Genomic DNA, 14367 nt, shown 5'->3' with positions numbered 1-14367 from the left:
TCCAAAAGCACAGAAGGAGCAGCTGCTTAAACATTACTTGCCCTTTGACTAATGGGCAAAAGCACTGAATGGGACTTACATGTATAAGACTTAAACAAAAGTACTACTACACCACCACCATGGGAAAAAAAAAAAAAAAACTTTTCCAAAGTAGTTTGAAGTTATAATAAGAAAGAGACCACGGATGCAGAATTATCCATTATTTTATTGTTTGAAAGTGTGGGGGTGGAAAAATAATTGTTCTTCTACTCTTCTAGTTTCTTGACTGAGAGTCCTTCTAATAAAAGACAGATGAACAGGAGAAAAAACAGTCAGCTGGCTGGTTAGTTCAATTGGTTAGAGCGTGGTGCTAATAACAAGAGAAAAAACAAAGATAAGTTTAATAACAGGTATACCTCTGATATACATGGGAGATACTCAGGAAAACGGAGTAATTTTCCAAAATGGTCCAAGCCATCACCTTAAATACCTTCTTCAGCTAAACCAAAGATGTCGGAGGAAAGGGAAGGCCTGTCATAGAAGGTTACTGGGAAAAGCATAGTAAACAAAGATCAGGATGTTATGTAAATTCAGGTTGTTGCCTTACAGATATGAGCTTCTAGAGATTTAGTGATCCCTCCTGTTTGTGGTACAGCCAGGAAGACACTCTGACAAATGGTGAATTCTCTCGTAAATGTAAATGCCTCTTACAAAAGGGTAACTCTGAGTTTCTCCTGTGCCAGCTGTTTCTGAAAGATAATAAGCCTAAAATAATCCTCATGCCACAGAGGCATATTTTAGCTGGCATATTCTACTCCTCTTCAAAAGTAACTCTTTTTTCCTGTTCTGAGTCATCCCAGATTCAGACTTCTAGCAGGGTCCCCAAATAAAAATGTAAAGGGAAATGTTAGCCCTATTCTGAAACAATGAAAAATAAATTATCTGCCTTTGGGTATGCAGTTTGAATTGAAAATATTATTAGGTCAATGAAGCTTAATTTGCTAAGCAAATGAAAAAGACTGATAAAGCACAACAATGACTTTGGCTTTTCTTTTTTACTTCCTTTACTATTAACTATTTGCTACTTAGCAAATTTCGGGCCACTTATCTAGTGAAGAAGTAGGCTCTGTTGTACTGATGGCAGGCTTATGTTTTAAGAACTGATTGTAAGTGGATGTATAAAATCATCATTTGGTTTGAGTTTAGAAGATAGAGCCATAGCACATCTCCTTCCTGGGGGAGGGTGGGAATCAGAATCACAGCATAACCCTCCCCAAGGAAATACTCCTCTCATTTCCATTCAACTTTTCATCTTTTTTGTTTAATCTTTGATGTGCTAGGAGTTTAGGTCCCTTTTTGGAGAGTGCTGAAATTTATGTAGCATATTGTTTGGAATGTATTTCTTGAGTTTCTTGGTGCCTCAGATGAATTTTCTATTTTAACATCCTGTTACGCACTTAATTACTTAATTAGTAAATACTTACTTGGTTTTTGTCCAAATTGAAAATTATTACTTGCCTATTACTGAGTTAAGATCCCTACTCAAATATATAGATTTTTTAAATCTTTTACAGATGTTACAAGTGACAAAAACTTAAGCTACTTAATACTAAATATAGAACTCATTACTTCATATTTGAAAACTATGTGAAAATATGGGTGGACCTGGCCTTAGAGTCCTGGTACTAGGACTCAAATGCTTTTACCTCTCTCATACCCATCTCTGCTTTCTTCCTTTGGCCAGGGCCCAAGGGGACAAGAGCACCTGGCTCAAGGGGGTTTCCCACCAGACCAGGTTTGGCCACTTGTCACTGACAAAATCCAAAGTAGAGAGATGAATGGCAGTGTAACAATAAAGGGATTATTTTAATGAGGCCAACATCAGGAAGACTGTGAACTAATGTCTCAAAGACTGCCTCCAAAGTGCTAAAAGGACTTCTAGGTTTATATAAGGAAAATGTCAGAGAAAAGTCGGTGGGTATTGTAGTTGGGTGGTAAAGGTCCTGTTGATCATTGTCTTGGGGTCCATCATGCAGGGTCATTATTGCTTGAGGAGGTAGTTTGAGTTCCCATCATGGGATGCTTTGCCTGCTGGGTCTTTTGTCCTAGTTAGATGATAAAGGGGAAAGATGAAGTTCAGATGTCCAGACTGAGGTTGAAATTGAGGTAGTTGAAGTCCTTGTTCATTTGTGAACATTTTTTTTCTTTTCTTTTTTTTCTTTTCTCATTTACTTCTCCATGAGTTTAGAACCATGGTCATTGGCTATTTCTGACTCATGCTTTCATAGATTTATGACCTCAAAGGAAAACAGGGTTTAGAAATTCTTAGGGAATCATTTTCATTGCCCATGCTTGGGTCACAGGTCCATCTCTTGGACCTATCACAGTGACCTAGAGAGGTTAGAGGTTGTGAGTGGTCCACCTTAGACCATGAGCCCACACCTGAAACAAAATTTGTGGGAGGTTATTTTAATAATGAGAGGAGGGGCACCCGGGTGGCTCAGTCAGTTGAGTGTCCAACTCTTGATTTCAGCTTAGGTCATGATCCCATGGTCATGAAATGGAGCCTTCCATCAAGCTCTGCATTGGATGTGGAGCCTGCTTGAGATTCATTCTCTCTCTCTCTCTCTCTCTCTCTCCCACACACACACAATACCTTGATTGTAATCTCTCTTTAAAAAAAAAGGGCATGTGGGAGGAAGACATATAATAGTTGTTCATCCTATCATGAACAAAATACTATATGGGGGGAAATATGGGAGGAAAATAGAGTTAAGTTAGAGCAGAGCAGTTAAACTAAATGCACATAAGATTTTTCTTTTGGTTACTTAGAATATATATGCATATAATTTTAGCAGTAAGGTTGGTAGTGAATTCAGGGGGATAGAGTGAAGTAATAGGAGATGTAGAGAGGAGAGATTGTGCATTACAGAAGAATTGAAAGAAATTTTGGTGATCTGAAAATTAATAGGTGAAGAGGGCATGGATTGGAGAGGTATCAAGTGAAAGGACTACAACAGAGACCTGGTTAGATAAATATGAGGTGATAAGGAGAGGAAAAGATCAAAGAGTGATATGGGTACAAGAATAGGGAAAGAAAAGGAATCAGAAAGTGTAATTTGTGGTGAGAAAATTAAACTGATATTATTATCATTATTTTTTAAATTTTTTTTAGAAATGTTTATTAATTTTTGAGAGACAGAGAGAGCATGAGTGGGGGAGGGGTGGAGAGCGAGAGAAACAGAATCCGAAGCAGCCTCCAGGCTCCAAGCTCTCACCACAGAGCCCGACGCTGGGCTTGAACTCATGAACCATGAGATCATGACCTGGGCCGAAGTCGGATGCTCAACTGACTGAGCCACCCAGGCGCCCCTCATTATTAATAATAATATTAATATCATCTTTGGTTTGCTCTTTTTTCCAGACTAGAAGATTTTGGCTTTATAAGGAAGCGTATTGTAATTTGAGAATTGTGAGTAAAATTAATTTTAGATTTATAAGCACCTTTCCATGTGGTATGAACAAATATAATAAAATTCTCAAGGAATAGGCTATTTTTAGTCAGTGAAAGGTAGAACATTATTATTTTAAAACCATACAATACTTAACACATTGTAGAGAGAGAACAAAGCTGTCTCCAATCATGCATGAATGCTCTGTATTATAGAAGTACTTTTCTGAGAGAACACTTGAAATACCATTTGGCTGTCCCTTCTCCCTAGTTTGCTTTGTATCCCATGGAGATGATCTGACCTTAAGCTTTTGTTAGCTTCAAAGAGGGCTCTGTGCTTGGCTCATCTCTGTGGGACTGAACAAACACACCCTTGGTTAACAACAGGAACCAAATTGATTTTAATTTTGTGAATTCTTTAGTCTGATGCAGGAAATGTTATCTGGCCATCTCTGTGGTTTGGTGATTATAGGGGGGGATTAGAGTTCAAAATACAAATGGACTCTGTAGATCTGGTATAGCTGTTAGGTCCAGAGGTAGAGGGTATTAGGTGGCCCTCTTGACAGTCATCTGCGATTATGTTAATAAACCTCCTGAGTGGACTTGTTCCACCTCAGTATACAGCCTGTCTTCTTCATGGTTTTCAGTGCTTATAATTCTGGAAAGGTACATTATATCAATAATATCATTATCAATATTTAATCCTGGAATTATGAATGTTCTTTGGATATATCCAAAGAGCTTTCACTCAGAATTTCAGTGCATTATGTTAAATAGACATAAAACTATGTTCTTTTAGGAAATATATATTGGAGACTGAGATAATACAGTGGGTCAAATTATTACAGATTATTACAAATTACAAATTATTTTAGGCACAGGAAGCACTGTTTAAAACTGGTTCCAGTGCATGGTCAGATGCACAAAGAGAGGATCTGGGAACTTCATTCACTGGAGGTTGAGAACTTCCTTCCTTTTTTTCCTGTGCCTTATGATTACCTAAGGGAGAAGTCTTTGAACTCCAGTGAGTGAAACTTCCAGGTTCTTTCTTGCTGCATCAGAGCACCTACTGGACCCAGTTTTACAGAGGGGATCTGTAAGTGACGTGTGACATTTTCATTACTTGCACAAATAGAGGATAGGTTATAAAAATCTCTATTTTATATTCACATAATTGCAGGGCTTTTTCCAAACACCATGCCCCATAAACCATAGCTCCCAGGTTTATTTACCAGAGGCCAAGCCTCACAGTCAACATTTCATAGAAAGTGCTCTCCTGTCAGTCAGTGCCATTACCTTACTTTCCAGAAGGGGTGATCCCTTGGTCAAGGGAAAGAATGAATGCCAGACCTGCTGCATAGCCATGTTTTTTCTACATACCTTCTAGGCAATGTGGATATAGAGATGAGTAAAACGATCCTTGCCCTCAAATATTTTTACAGTCTACAGAGAGGAACGCAAAACCAATACCACAGATAATAAATCTGAAACCCTAAACATGGTACATGGCATATAATAGATCTCTCAATAGATGGCAGTATTTAAAAAAATAGTATTAACAAGGCAATAGTGAAGCTATAACATGGTTTAATATTATGAGAAAGGTGAAGTCTCAGTGGATAATACAATTGGTCCAGTTTCAAGTTTATGTTTTCTGCTGACATTTACCAATTTTTCATGTGCCAGATACTATATGAGGATAAATAAGACAGCAGTCTCAGTTCCTGTGAACTTTCAGCCTTAGAGGAGGCATAGCCAGCTAAACAAATAATACACTATGACATTATGTTATGTGAAATAGGTCTGACAGAGGAAGACAAATACTGTTCCAATTTATGTGTATATATTCTCACTTATATGTGGAACCTAAAAAAGCTTGAACACAGAGATAGAGTAGAATGGTAGTTACCAGGGTTTGGGGATGGGGGCACTGGGGAGATGTTGGTCAAAGTATGCAAACTAACAGTTATAAGGAAAATAAGTTCTGGGGATCTAAGTTACAGTATAAGAACTGTAGTTCAGAACACTGTGTTATACTTGCAAGTTGTTAACAGAGTAGAACTTAAATGTTAATGCCACACACACACACACACACACACACACACACACACACACAAATGTAATTATGTGGGATGATGGAGGTGTCAAAAGCATACATTATGATAAGGGTGCTTTAAAAAATCTATTGATTAGCTTTAGCAGAGCAGCAAATTTGGCTTCCAGAAATGCAGAATCAATGTACAAGTTAAATCTTTAGGGCTGAACAATCACTTATTGAGTAAAGCAAGAAGAGAAAGGCATTTCAGGGAGAAGGAATAATATGGGCAAAGCATAATGGCATGGGGAGCTGTGAATACTTAAATAGGTTTTCCTTGGATGATGATGAGAGAAAACACTGGAAAAGTAGATTGGAGTCAGATGATAAATGGTGCCAGCAAGAATGAATTATAATAAAAATGACAAACATTGCTACTGAGTTTTGAGAAAGATGTTCCAGGTACAATATTATATACAAATGTTGTATCTTGGGTGATTATAGCATTTTTGGAAGACAGAATTAATATCTGGATTTTAAAAATGATAATCTAGTCCAACGGCTAATTAGATATGATGTTGGGATTTGCATCCAGAACTGAATTACTGAAAACCCATTCTATCTCTTTGATGTCTCCATGATTCTAGCTCCCATAGGCTTGGAGTTTGCACACTGCCTTAACCTAATAGGGAAGTAAGGAAACCACATAAGCAACAGTTAGTCCCCAACCAGAGACTATGTCTGTATGGGTCTGCAATAGTGAGCTTGCTTGGAAATATGATATCAAAACAAGTTCACTACCGCTCCCTTGTCCTTTATGCCAAGGTTGCAACTCCTGGCCTCTCTCTCTCTCTTTTTTTTTTTTTTTAATTTTTTAATGTTTATTTCTTTGTGAGAGAGACAGAGACAGAGTGTGAGTGGGGGGGGGGGGCTCAGAGAGAGAGGGAGACACCGAATCAGAAGCAGGCTCCAGGCTCTGAGCTGTCAGCACAGAGCCCGAGATGGGACCCGAACTCACAGACCATTAGATCATGACCCTAGCTGCAGTTGGATGCCCAACCAACTGGGTCACCCAGGAACCCCTGGCCTCTCTTTAACACAAAGTGTTTGACCAACTCCACCTTGAAGGTTTCGATAGGGAAAAGAAAAGATTATTACTGAGTTTCAGAAAGATATATTGGTCAAAAACTTGAAGGAAAATGGAACTTTATAAAATATAGGTTTAGAGAAAATGATTAGAAGCCTGCTGTAAAAATTGACAAGAATGCGAAACAATACTATTTTTCCTGCTTAAGAGAATTCATAGCCAAACTCCTACTGGCAATTCTAACCCAATAAAACAAGCAAAAGTGACTTGTTACAGCCAGCAGTTATATCTGGGTTACCATTATCCTTCACTGAATGATTCAACACTTAATGGAGGTGATTTTTGGTTGCTCAGAGAAGGGATTCTTCTGCAATTATATAGCTCTTTGCTGAGACTCAGCATTGTGTAGTCAAAAGTGTAAGGAGCAAAACACAGAATTCTTGCTGTGAAAATCACTTCTTCTAAAGAGATGCTTCATTGCCATATAATAGTTGGCACTGTGGTGCTTTTACTTTATGGAAATTGCCTTCCTGCCTGGGGCTCTTCATCCAAAAAGAAGTCACTTCTTTGGGTGACTGGGTGGCAGCTTTTATTTATCAATTATTCTGTAATAAATTACACTGTAGTCTACCTGATCGTGAATAAATTTTACTTCCTTTTTGACTCTTAGCTATGTCAAATTCAGACTGTATGACAGACCACAATGTTTATGAAAACAGAGTATCTCTGCAGCTATATCGTTTATTAATGGTATGTTAGTAACAAAGAAGGATAGTTTGAGTTCTCTCATTCCAGGGGAAGAGCTCTATAACAAAGAAGTACCAAGTGGCTAAAAGTCACTTTTAGTTCGCATAACGTTTGATCCAAACATTTACCTAACACCTTCTTTGTCACTGTCGCTTGCTAGTGACTCTGGATATTTCAATGAATATAGTAGTGTCTTAGAATTGCAAAATACAGCATAAAAGAAAGTTTTTCTAGAGTTGAGAATGTTCTTTGTATTCAGGGACATCTAATTGTTAACAAAAACAAAATTCAGTTGAATAACTTTAAAGATCATTTTGGCATTATTTAATGATTCATGAATTGGGCAGCATCCCATGTAGCAAATAGAATGGAACTCTGAAATGCTGTACAAAATGGGAGAGACTTATAGGCACAAGGGGACAGGAACAAGGAAAGAGTGGATTACCTCACCTGTGTGGTCTATCAAGCGGATTTCGTCACTACTGCTGACCAGGAAATTCCTAGTTGCCTGCTTTAAGGTTATACTCCAAGGTGAGATGGAAACTGCAGTTTCGTTATGTATTAAGCCTTGTTTTGGTGATGTGAGGCCTAGTACAAGTGACTCCATTTTGGTCCTTAAAAAAAAAAAGTACACAGTAAATAAACTAATGGTGAAAAGGTGATGAACTTAAGAACATTCATAACACCTGCAGTGACCTCTATCCTAATTATTATTTTATCTATCTGTCTATCTATCTATCTATCTATCTATCTATCTATCTATCCATCTATCAGGAGCACATGCAGGGGAGGGACAGAGGGAGAGGGAGAGAGAGATTCTTAAGAAGGCTCCATGCCCAGTGTGGCACCCTGGGACTCATTGTCACCACTGTGAGATCATGATCTGAACCAAAATCAAGAGTTGGACACTTAACCGACTGACCCCCTCCCAATTATACATTTATAGCCCAATAAGTTTGAAATCTTTCAGTTTTCAATTATGATTTTCCTAAACTGAAATTAGAATAACTAATAACTTGTGACTTTCCCAGGAAGAGTTCCATGACTTTTACCTGTTAATTCTATGAATATCACTCTATAACTTGCCTTTTTTACCTAACAGAATGTCATAGATATATGATAGCATTTATGTAACAATGGATACCTTATGTACTATATTATATATCATATATATTTCTACAGAAAAGTTTCTGGAAGTGTTCATACTTTTTTAATGTTTATTTTATTTTTGAGAGAGAGAGACAAAGAGATAGAGCACAAGTAGGGGAGGGACAGAGAGAGAGGGAGACACAGAATTCGAAGCAGGCTCCAGGCTCTGAGCTGTCAGCACAGAGCCCGATGTGGGACTCAAACTCAACAACTTTGAGATCAAGACCTGGGTCGGCATCAGACGCTTAACTGACTGAGCCACCCAGGCATCCCTGGAAGTATTCATACTTTAAGTGTTAGCCAGCAGCGGAGAACATGATGAAATGTGTGTAATCTTTAATCTAATTATTGTTATTAATTAACAAGCTAATTATTATATTTAATGTTCTCTCTTTTAATACGTTTAATTATTTTTTGGACTTTTATAGGGATGCATTTTTATTATAAAATGAATAAAAACTAATTTAGAAATGTATGCACTAAAAATTTAGTACATTTAAAAATGTTAATATTAGATTCAAGAGTCATAAGATTATTTTATATTCTTAACATATGAATTTAGGTAAACTGTATAACTTTACCCCCAGAAAAGTATATCTAACTGGTTATCATACAAATAAAAGAAGTCAGTCAATTCAAAATGACATATAAGGCTGAAACTGCTTTCTTGTTCTTATTTCTTACTCATGGAAAACAAGTACAAAATATGAGTGGTAGGGATCTAGGTCATGGGCCCAGGATTCTGCATTAATTCATCTCATGAAAGTACAAAGGATGATCATTCAACTTTGTCGGCTCTAATGCCATCATCAGCGTGATGATGAGCTAAAGGAAATTATAAGCTATTTATAAATTTCTCTTAAGTACCTAGAAATATTACTTTGTATTTTATGATTTTAAAAGAATAGGATTGCTTTTTAGGAACTGTATAGTGGCAAGCTTAAAATTCCTGAAATACCTAGGTATTCATTCATCTGTTAGACTATTTGCAACAAAACTACTTATACCTTTTTTATGAATTTGAGTAAATAACATACCACTTCATCTCGACAATGATTATGCATCAGTGTTACTTCTTTAATATGCCTCAGATCTCAATGATTATGGTTGATTTTCTTTATTATGTTCCTCCTGAAAGTTATGAATTGACAAGAGGGATGTTTTTATGAACTCCAGATTTCAGGAGGGGTTGGGAAGTCTAAAGTTTAGTATATGGCTGTTAGCATTTTTAACCGATAAATTGCTTTAGGTTGTACCTTAGAGAAAACAAAAGGAAATATGAGGACAAAATAGAAGAGCTAAAAAAATTGTAAATATGTTGTAAAATAATATAAGGACAGAAAATAAAAAATGAGATATTCCAAACTATGAACTGGTTATATTCATAATACAGCCTTGACCTCTCTGAAAGAACATATTAGTGTCTCTGGTTTGTGTGCTTAATATTTACTAGAAGCTGTTAATGATGGTGGCCCTCCTAGTCACAATAATATTCTTAAGTGCCTTAGATGATTAAAGAAAAATAAAACCAAACTCAAGTACCAATTTTTGACTCATTCTTTAAAGCCTGCAAAATAACCTTATGTTAAGGTTAATGGTGTGTAACTTTTTCCGATTTATAAAAGTATCTTTAGAGATAATGCCTCCATACAGAAGGTTTATAGGATATAATGATCTCTTGGTGTTTGCATGCTGACCTAATCTAATTTGTTCATTTTTCCATCATTAGTTCTTTTTGTAGATACTGATAGTTTCCAAGACTCAGAGGGAGATGAATATTTTAGTTCTCTCACAGCCTGGCTACCAGGTGCCTTGTGAGTAGGGCAGTCTTAGGCTGAAGTTCCCTAGATGAACAAAAGTTTAGTTGCCATCAGATGTACACATGTGCTCATATACATGTGGGTGCACACACATGCAGATAGTACACACATAGTTTTCCCCTCTATTCTTTGAGCTCAGTGGAGTCCCAGATAATTGTGATACAACTCTGCAAGAAAGCTTCCCTAGCAGCAGATAGGATGTTCTAGCTCTAGGATTCAGCTATCCTTCCAATTGGAGTTGGGAAAGAACTCTCATTGCACAAGTAAGTGGAATCGTAAGCCTAGGATGCAGAATGTTTGTAAGCTGTAGGGCTTGCTTGATTTTTATACTCTCTTCATGAAAGGGTATTTGTGTCTGGACATACATCTTTAATGAATCCACCTATATCCTGAATACCCCTGGTTTGACTATGAAGCATTCTTCAAACATTTACAAGCCACCTGATATTTTAAAAACTAAAGATATCTGAAGTACTTGACATAGCCAGTTCAGCTACATTTAATTAGAAGTTTAGCAAAGTTTTGGTTAAACCTTTCAAATATTATCTAACCACACTGTAGGATGCAGTAAAATTCAGTTTTAACATCTATATAACTCACAACGTTTATGCTGTAAGTATTCTAAAGTAAATTTTAGAAAATATAATACTTTGCTTCTGTAGGCACTTGTCAGAACCACTAAAACTTAGGAATATAGTTGGTTTCAAGTAAACACTAATAAAATTAATGAGATTTGTTGAAAGTCCTATTTCTGTTACCTTTGTGATTGCAACAAGTGTAGCAATATTTAGATCAAGGTATTACATATTCAGACACACATTTACTTTAAAACGTAATTCAGAAAATTTAATTTCTGAGTTGTCTTTGGGTGAATGAGGAAAAAAAATGGTATTTAAAATTTCATTGGCATTCTGCGTTTATGCAGAGTACATTCTTTTGTGGACATCTGTGTGAAATTCATTCATTTATTCAGAAAGATTTATCAAATGTCTCCTATATTTTAGGCAGGCACCATAAGGGTAAATGCAATCTGGATCCTGCCTCAGGAAGTGTTCAAGTATGTGGACAAGACAGGTGCAAAATCAACTCTTGAGCCCTTGTTTTGGTTTTATAATTAGTGTGTACTCACTTAAAACATTTGATTAATAAAGTGGATAATTCCATTAAAATCATCCAAAACATGTATATTTTAAAAATCAATTTTCTATTTTTAAAATATGTAATTTTTAGTTGTAATCAAACATTATTTATCATTTATTATGCTTTTTTAAAAAACCTCCAAATTTCTTGCTTGTGGTTGATTTTTATCAATGATTTCTAGGCTCGTTGAAACCTATTTTCACATGTGTTTGTGTCATTGGTCTATTAATAAGGAATAAACAAAAGAGCTTTTAATTTATCTGGAAGCTTTCGAAAACATTTTTTCTTGGCACTGAGCACAGTTGACATATATAAGGAAGAAATAAAGAGGAAGTAAACAGAAGGAATAGGATTTAATGATAGGAGAAAAGTAGAGACTGAGAAAAAGGTCTACAGATTGAACTTTGATCTGATTGCCAGCTGGGTATCAATAGCTTATTTGTTAAAAGCCGTTAACAGTCTTCTGTAATTATAAGTATTGTGAAGTAGGCCTGGGAGCTGGAAAAAGAAAAAGGATCTAAGAGGATGCTTTCTGTAATTTAAGAACTCATTTCCTGAAGTTGATCTTTGTTTATAGCTCAGAAATGTCTTAGAATCTCTGTCTCCCATATATTGCAGTTCTTAAATTGTAGAAACTTTGTTATTTGATAATTTTAGGTGAGAATATAATCCATGAGTGCTTTCATTCAAATTAGAAGTGAAGGAACTTTTGTGGTTGAGACAATTTTGAATGGTGAAGTTTTATGTCATCTAGCTGCAGATATTTTTTTTCCCTGAAGATGATGCTCTGTTTCCCTGAAGATGATGCTCCTAGGAAATATTAGTTAAGATCTGATGGAATTAATCAGTGGGAAATTTTCCATATTTGCTTCCTACATGAAGCAAATTATGATTAATTTGATGTGTTTTATTACAGTTTTATTCTGATGGTCAATAAATATTTTTCAATCTTGAAGATTATTTTTTTCCAAATGGTTGTAGTTACAATAGTTAAGAACAGTGGTTCCAGAAACAGATTCCATTGTTTCTAGACTGAGTTCCATTCCATTTAAGTTGAACTCAACATTTTATTTATAAGACTTTGGGCATTCTGTGTTTCAGTTTCCCTGTATTTAAATGGATGCTACTGTTATGATATTATTATATCTACATCAAGAAGATGTGAGAATTAAACAAATTCATATGGAAAAGCAATTGTGGCACATAAAAATTGTTCAATAAAGGTTAAAGCCTGATAGCTATTATTATTGATATTTCAGTTATTATTTGTTGATGATAACTCATAAAGCAGTTTCTTCCATGTGTGAATTTTGGTAAAAATTACATGTACACGCACAGACACACACACACACACACACACACACACACACACACACAAACACACACAGATTTTCATAGTCAAATAAGTTTATAAAACCCTGAATAGGCAAAATAAATTTCTGTCTTTATATGCTTGTGTGCATTGAAAAATTTTCAAAGCTGTGTATAGTAGTGTGTATAGATTATCTCTGGTTTATTGACCACATAACCTTTCATTATAAACACCAGGATAGCTCACAATGGAGAAGACTTTTCAGGTAGGAAAAAAGTCCAGGTCATTTAAGGTCTATGACTCCTGCATTCTTGAATATGAAAAGCCCATAACACTCCCCAGACATTAAGACAAAACCAAACTATCTCCATGTATTCCAAGCATCAGCCGTAGGGAGAAATACCCCCCAGTAATGCTGGTTGGGATCCCGTAGTTTAGGGGAACCCAAACAGGTTTTGATTTCTTATGAACTGGCCATTTCTGGAGTCCTCTGGGAATGAGGCTGGTGAAATGCTTTTGGTGACTAAAACTCCCTAAAAGGTTTGAGAAGTGGTTAAACAGATTTTTATATATGTAAAAATTCACTGAGATGTACATGTAAGTGTGTGTTTTAGTACATCTGTGTTATTTCTCAATTAAAAAAAAAAAAAGCCCTAGATGACCATCACTGGTATATAATGTGTGTTGTGAGAAATGATTCAGAACTTGACTTCTGTGTTGGGATGTAAGATCATTTTTTCCATCCCTGAAGTTAAGTGATCTTGAATTTTGGTTTTTTTTTCCTTTCTCTCCATTATGAAAGAATTTTAATTAGATGTCATTGCAGTATGCTACTTGTTAAGAATTTAAGATGGTCAGGTAAATAAAGGGCAAAATAAGCAAACAAAAATGTTGATTTTATTCAGGTGTATTCCTGTCAGAGCTCAACCACAGTATTGTGCTATTTAGTTAAATAAATGGTATTATTGAAACTATTAATTGGGGCCCTTGGGTGGCTCAGTTGGTTTAATGTGCAACTTCGGCTCTGCTTGTGATCTCACCGCTTGTGGGTTCAAGCCCCGCGTAGGTCTCTGTGCTGACAGAGCAGAGCCTGGAACCTGCTTTGGATTCTGTGTCTCCCTCTTTCTCTGCCTCTCTCTCTCTCTCTCTCTCTCTCACAAATAAACACTTAAAATTAAAAAAATATTAATTTATCCAACATAATTATTAATTAAAGTTGACATTTTCCAATAAAATCAATTTACTTATAATAAAAATCTACATTTCTTTGATCTTCAGCAGGGAATATGAATTAAGCAATTCCTCTAAGCAATTCTTTTGTCATTTTGGTGACATGAAAAAGAGTTTGAATGGATATGGCCATAACGTATATTTCCTTTGTTTTCAGAGTGAAAAGCGATTAACAGTTATTTCCGTATTACTGTGTTTATGACACTTGTAAATTGATTGGTGGTATTAGCCTAGTGGGGTGATTGAACAGAAGCCTTTGAATTTCTTTGTGTCATCCTTTCCCAGTTTGCAGGTGTTAGAGTGATTCTGATCACGATTTAGGCTTATGGAAATGTGCTGGTCTTCCTCCCGGTAAAACCTAATTCCTGAATCCAGGGAATAGTGTACCCTGGCCTGACAGTCGCTCTAGAACGAGTT

At 36.1% G+C, this 14367-nt stretch overlaps 1 protein-coding gene across 21 annotated transcripts in view; it reads left to right on the top strand.

Moving 5' to 3' along the window:
• The window catches only part of CHL1 (cell adhesion molecule L1 like), a 200822-nt gene that overhangs the window by 97185 nt on the left and 89270 nt on the right, over positions 1–14367 (top strand). For 5 of the 21 annotated variants that reach the window (XM_027042496.2, XM_053219044.1, XM_053219047.1 and 2 more), the window contains one exon: positions 3404–3451. The exons of the other annotated variants lie outside the window; for them this stretch is intronic. The gene's annotated coding sequence lies outside the window, so the exon portion shown is untranslated. The remainder of the gene's footprint in view (positions 1–3403; positions 3452–14367) is intronic. 21 annotated transcript variants of the gene reach the window in all.

Source organism: Acinonyx jubatus, chromosome A2 (genome assembly GCF_027475565.1).
Source record: "Acinonyx jubatus isolate Ajub_Pintada_27869175 chromosome A2, VMU_Ajub_asm_v1.0, whole genome shotgun sequence".
NCBI lineage: Eukaryota > Metazoa > Chordata > Mammalia > Carnivora > Felidae > Acinonyx > Acinonyx jubatus.
Note: the sequence above shows the minus strand (reverse complement) of the source record. Positions and strands in the feature narration are given on the sequence as shown.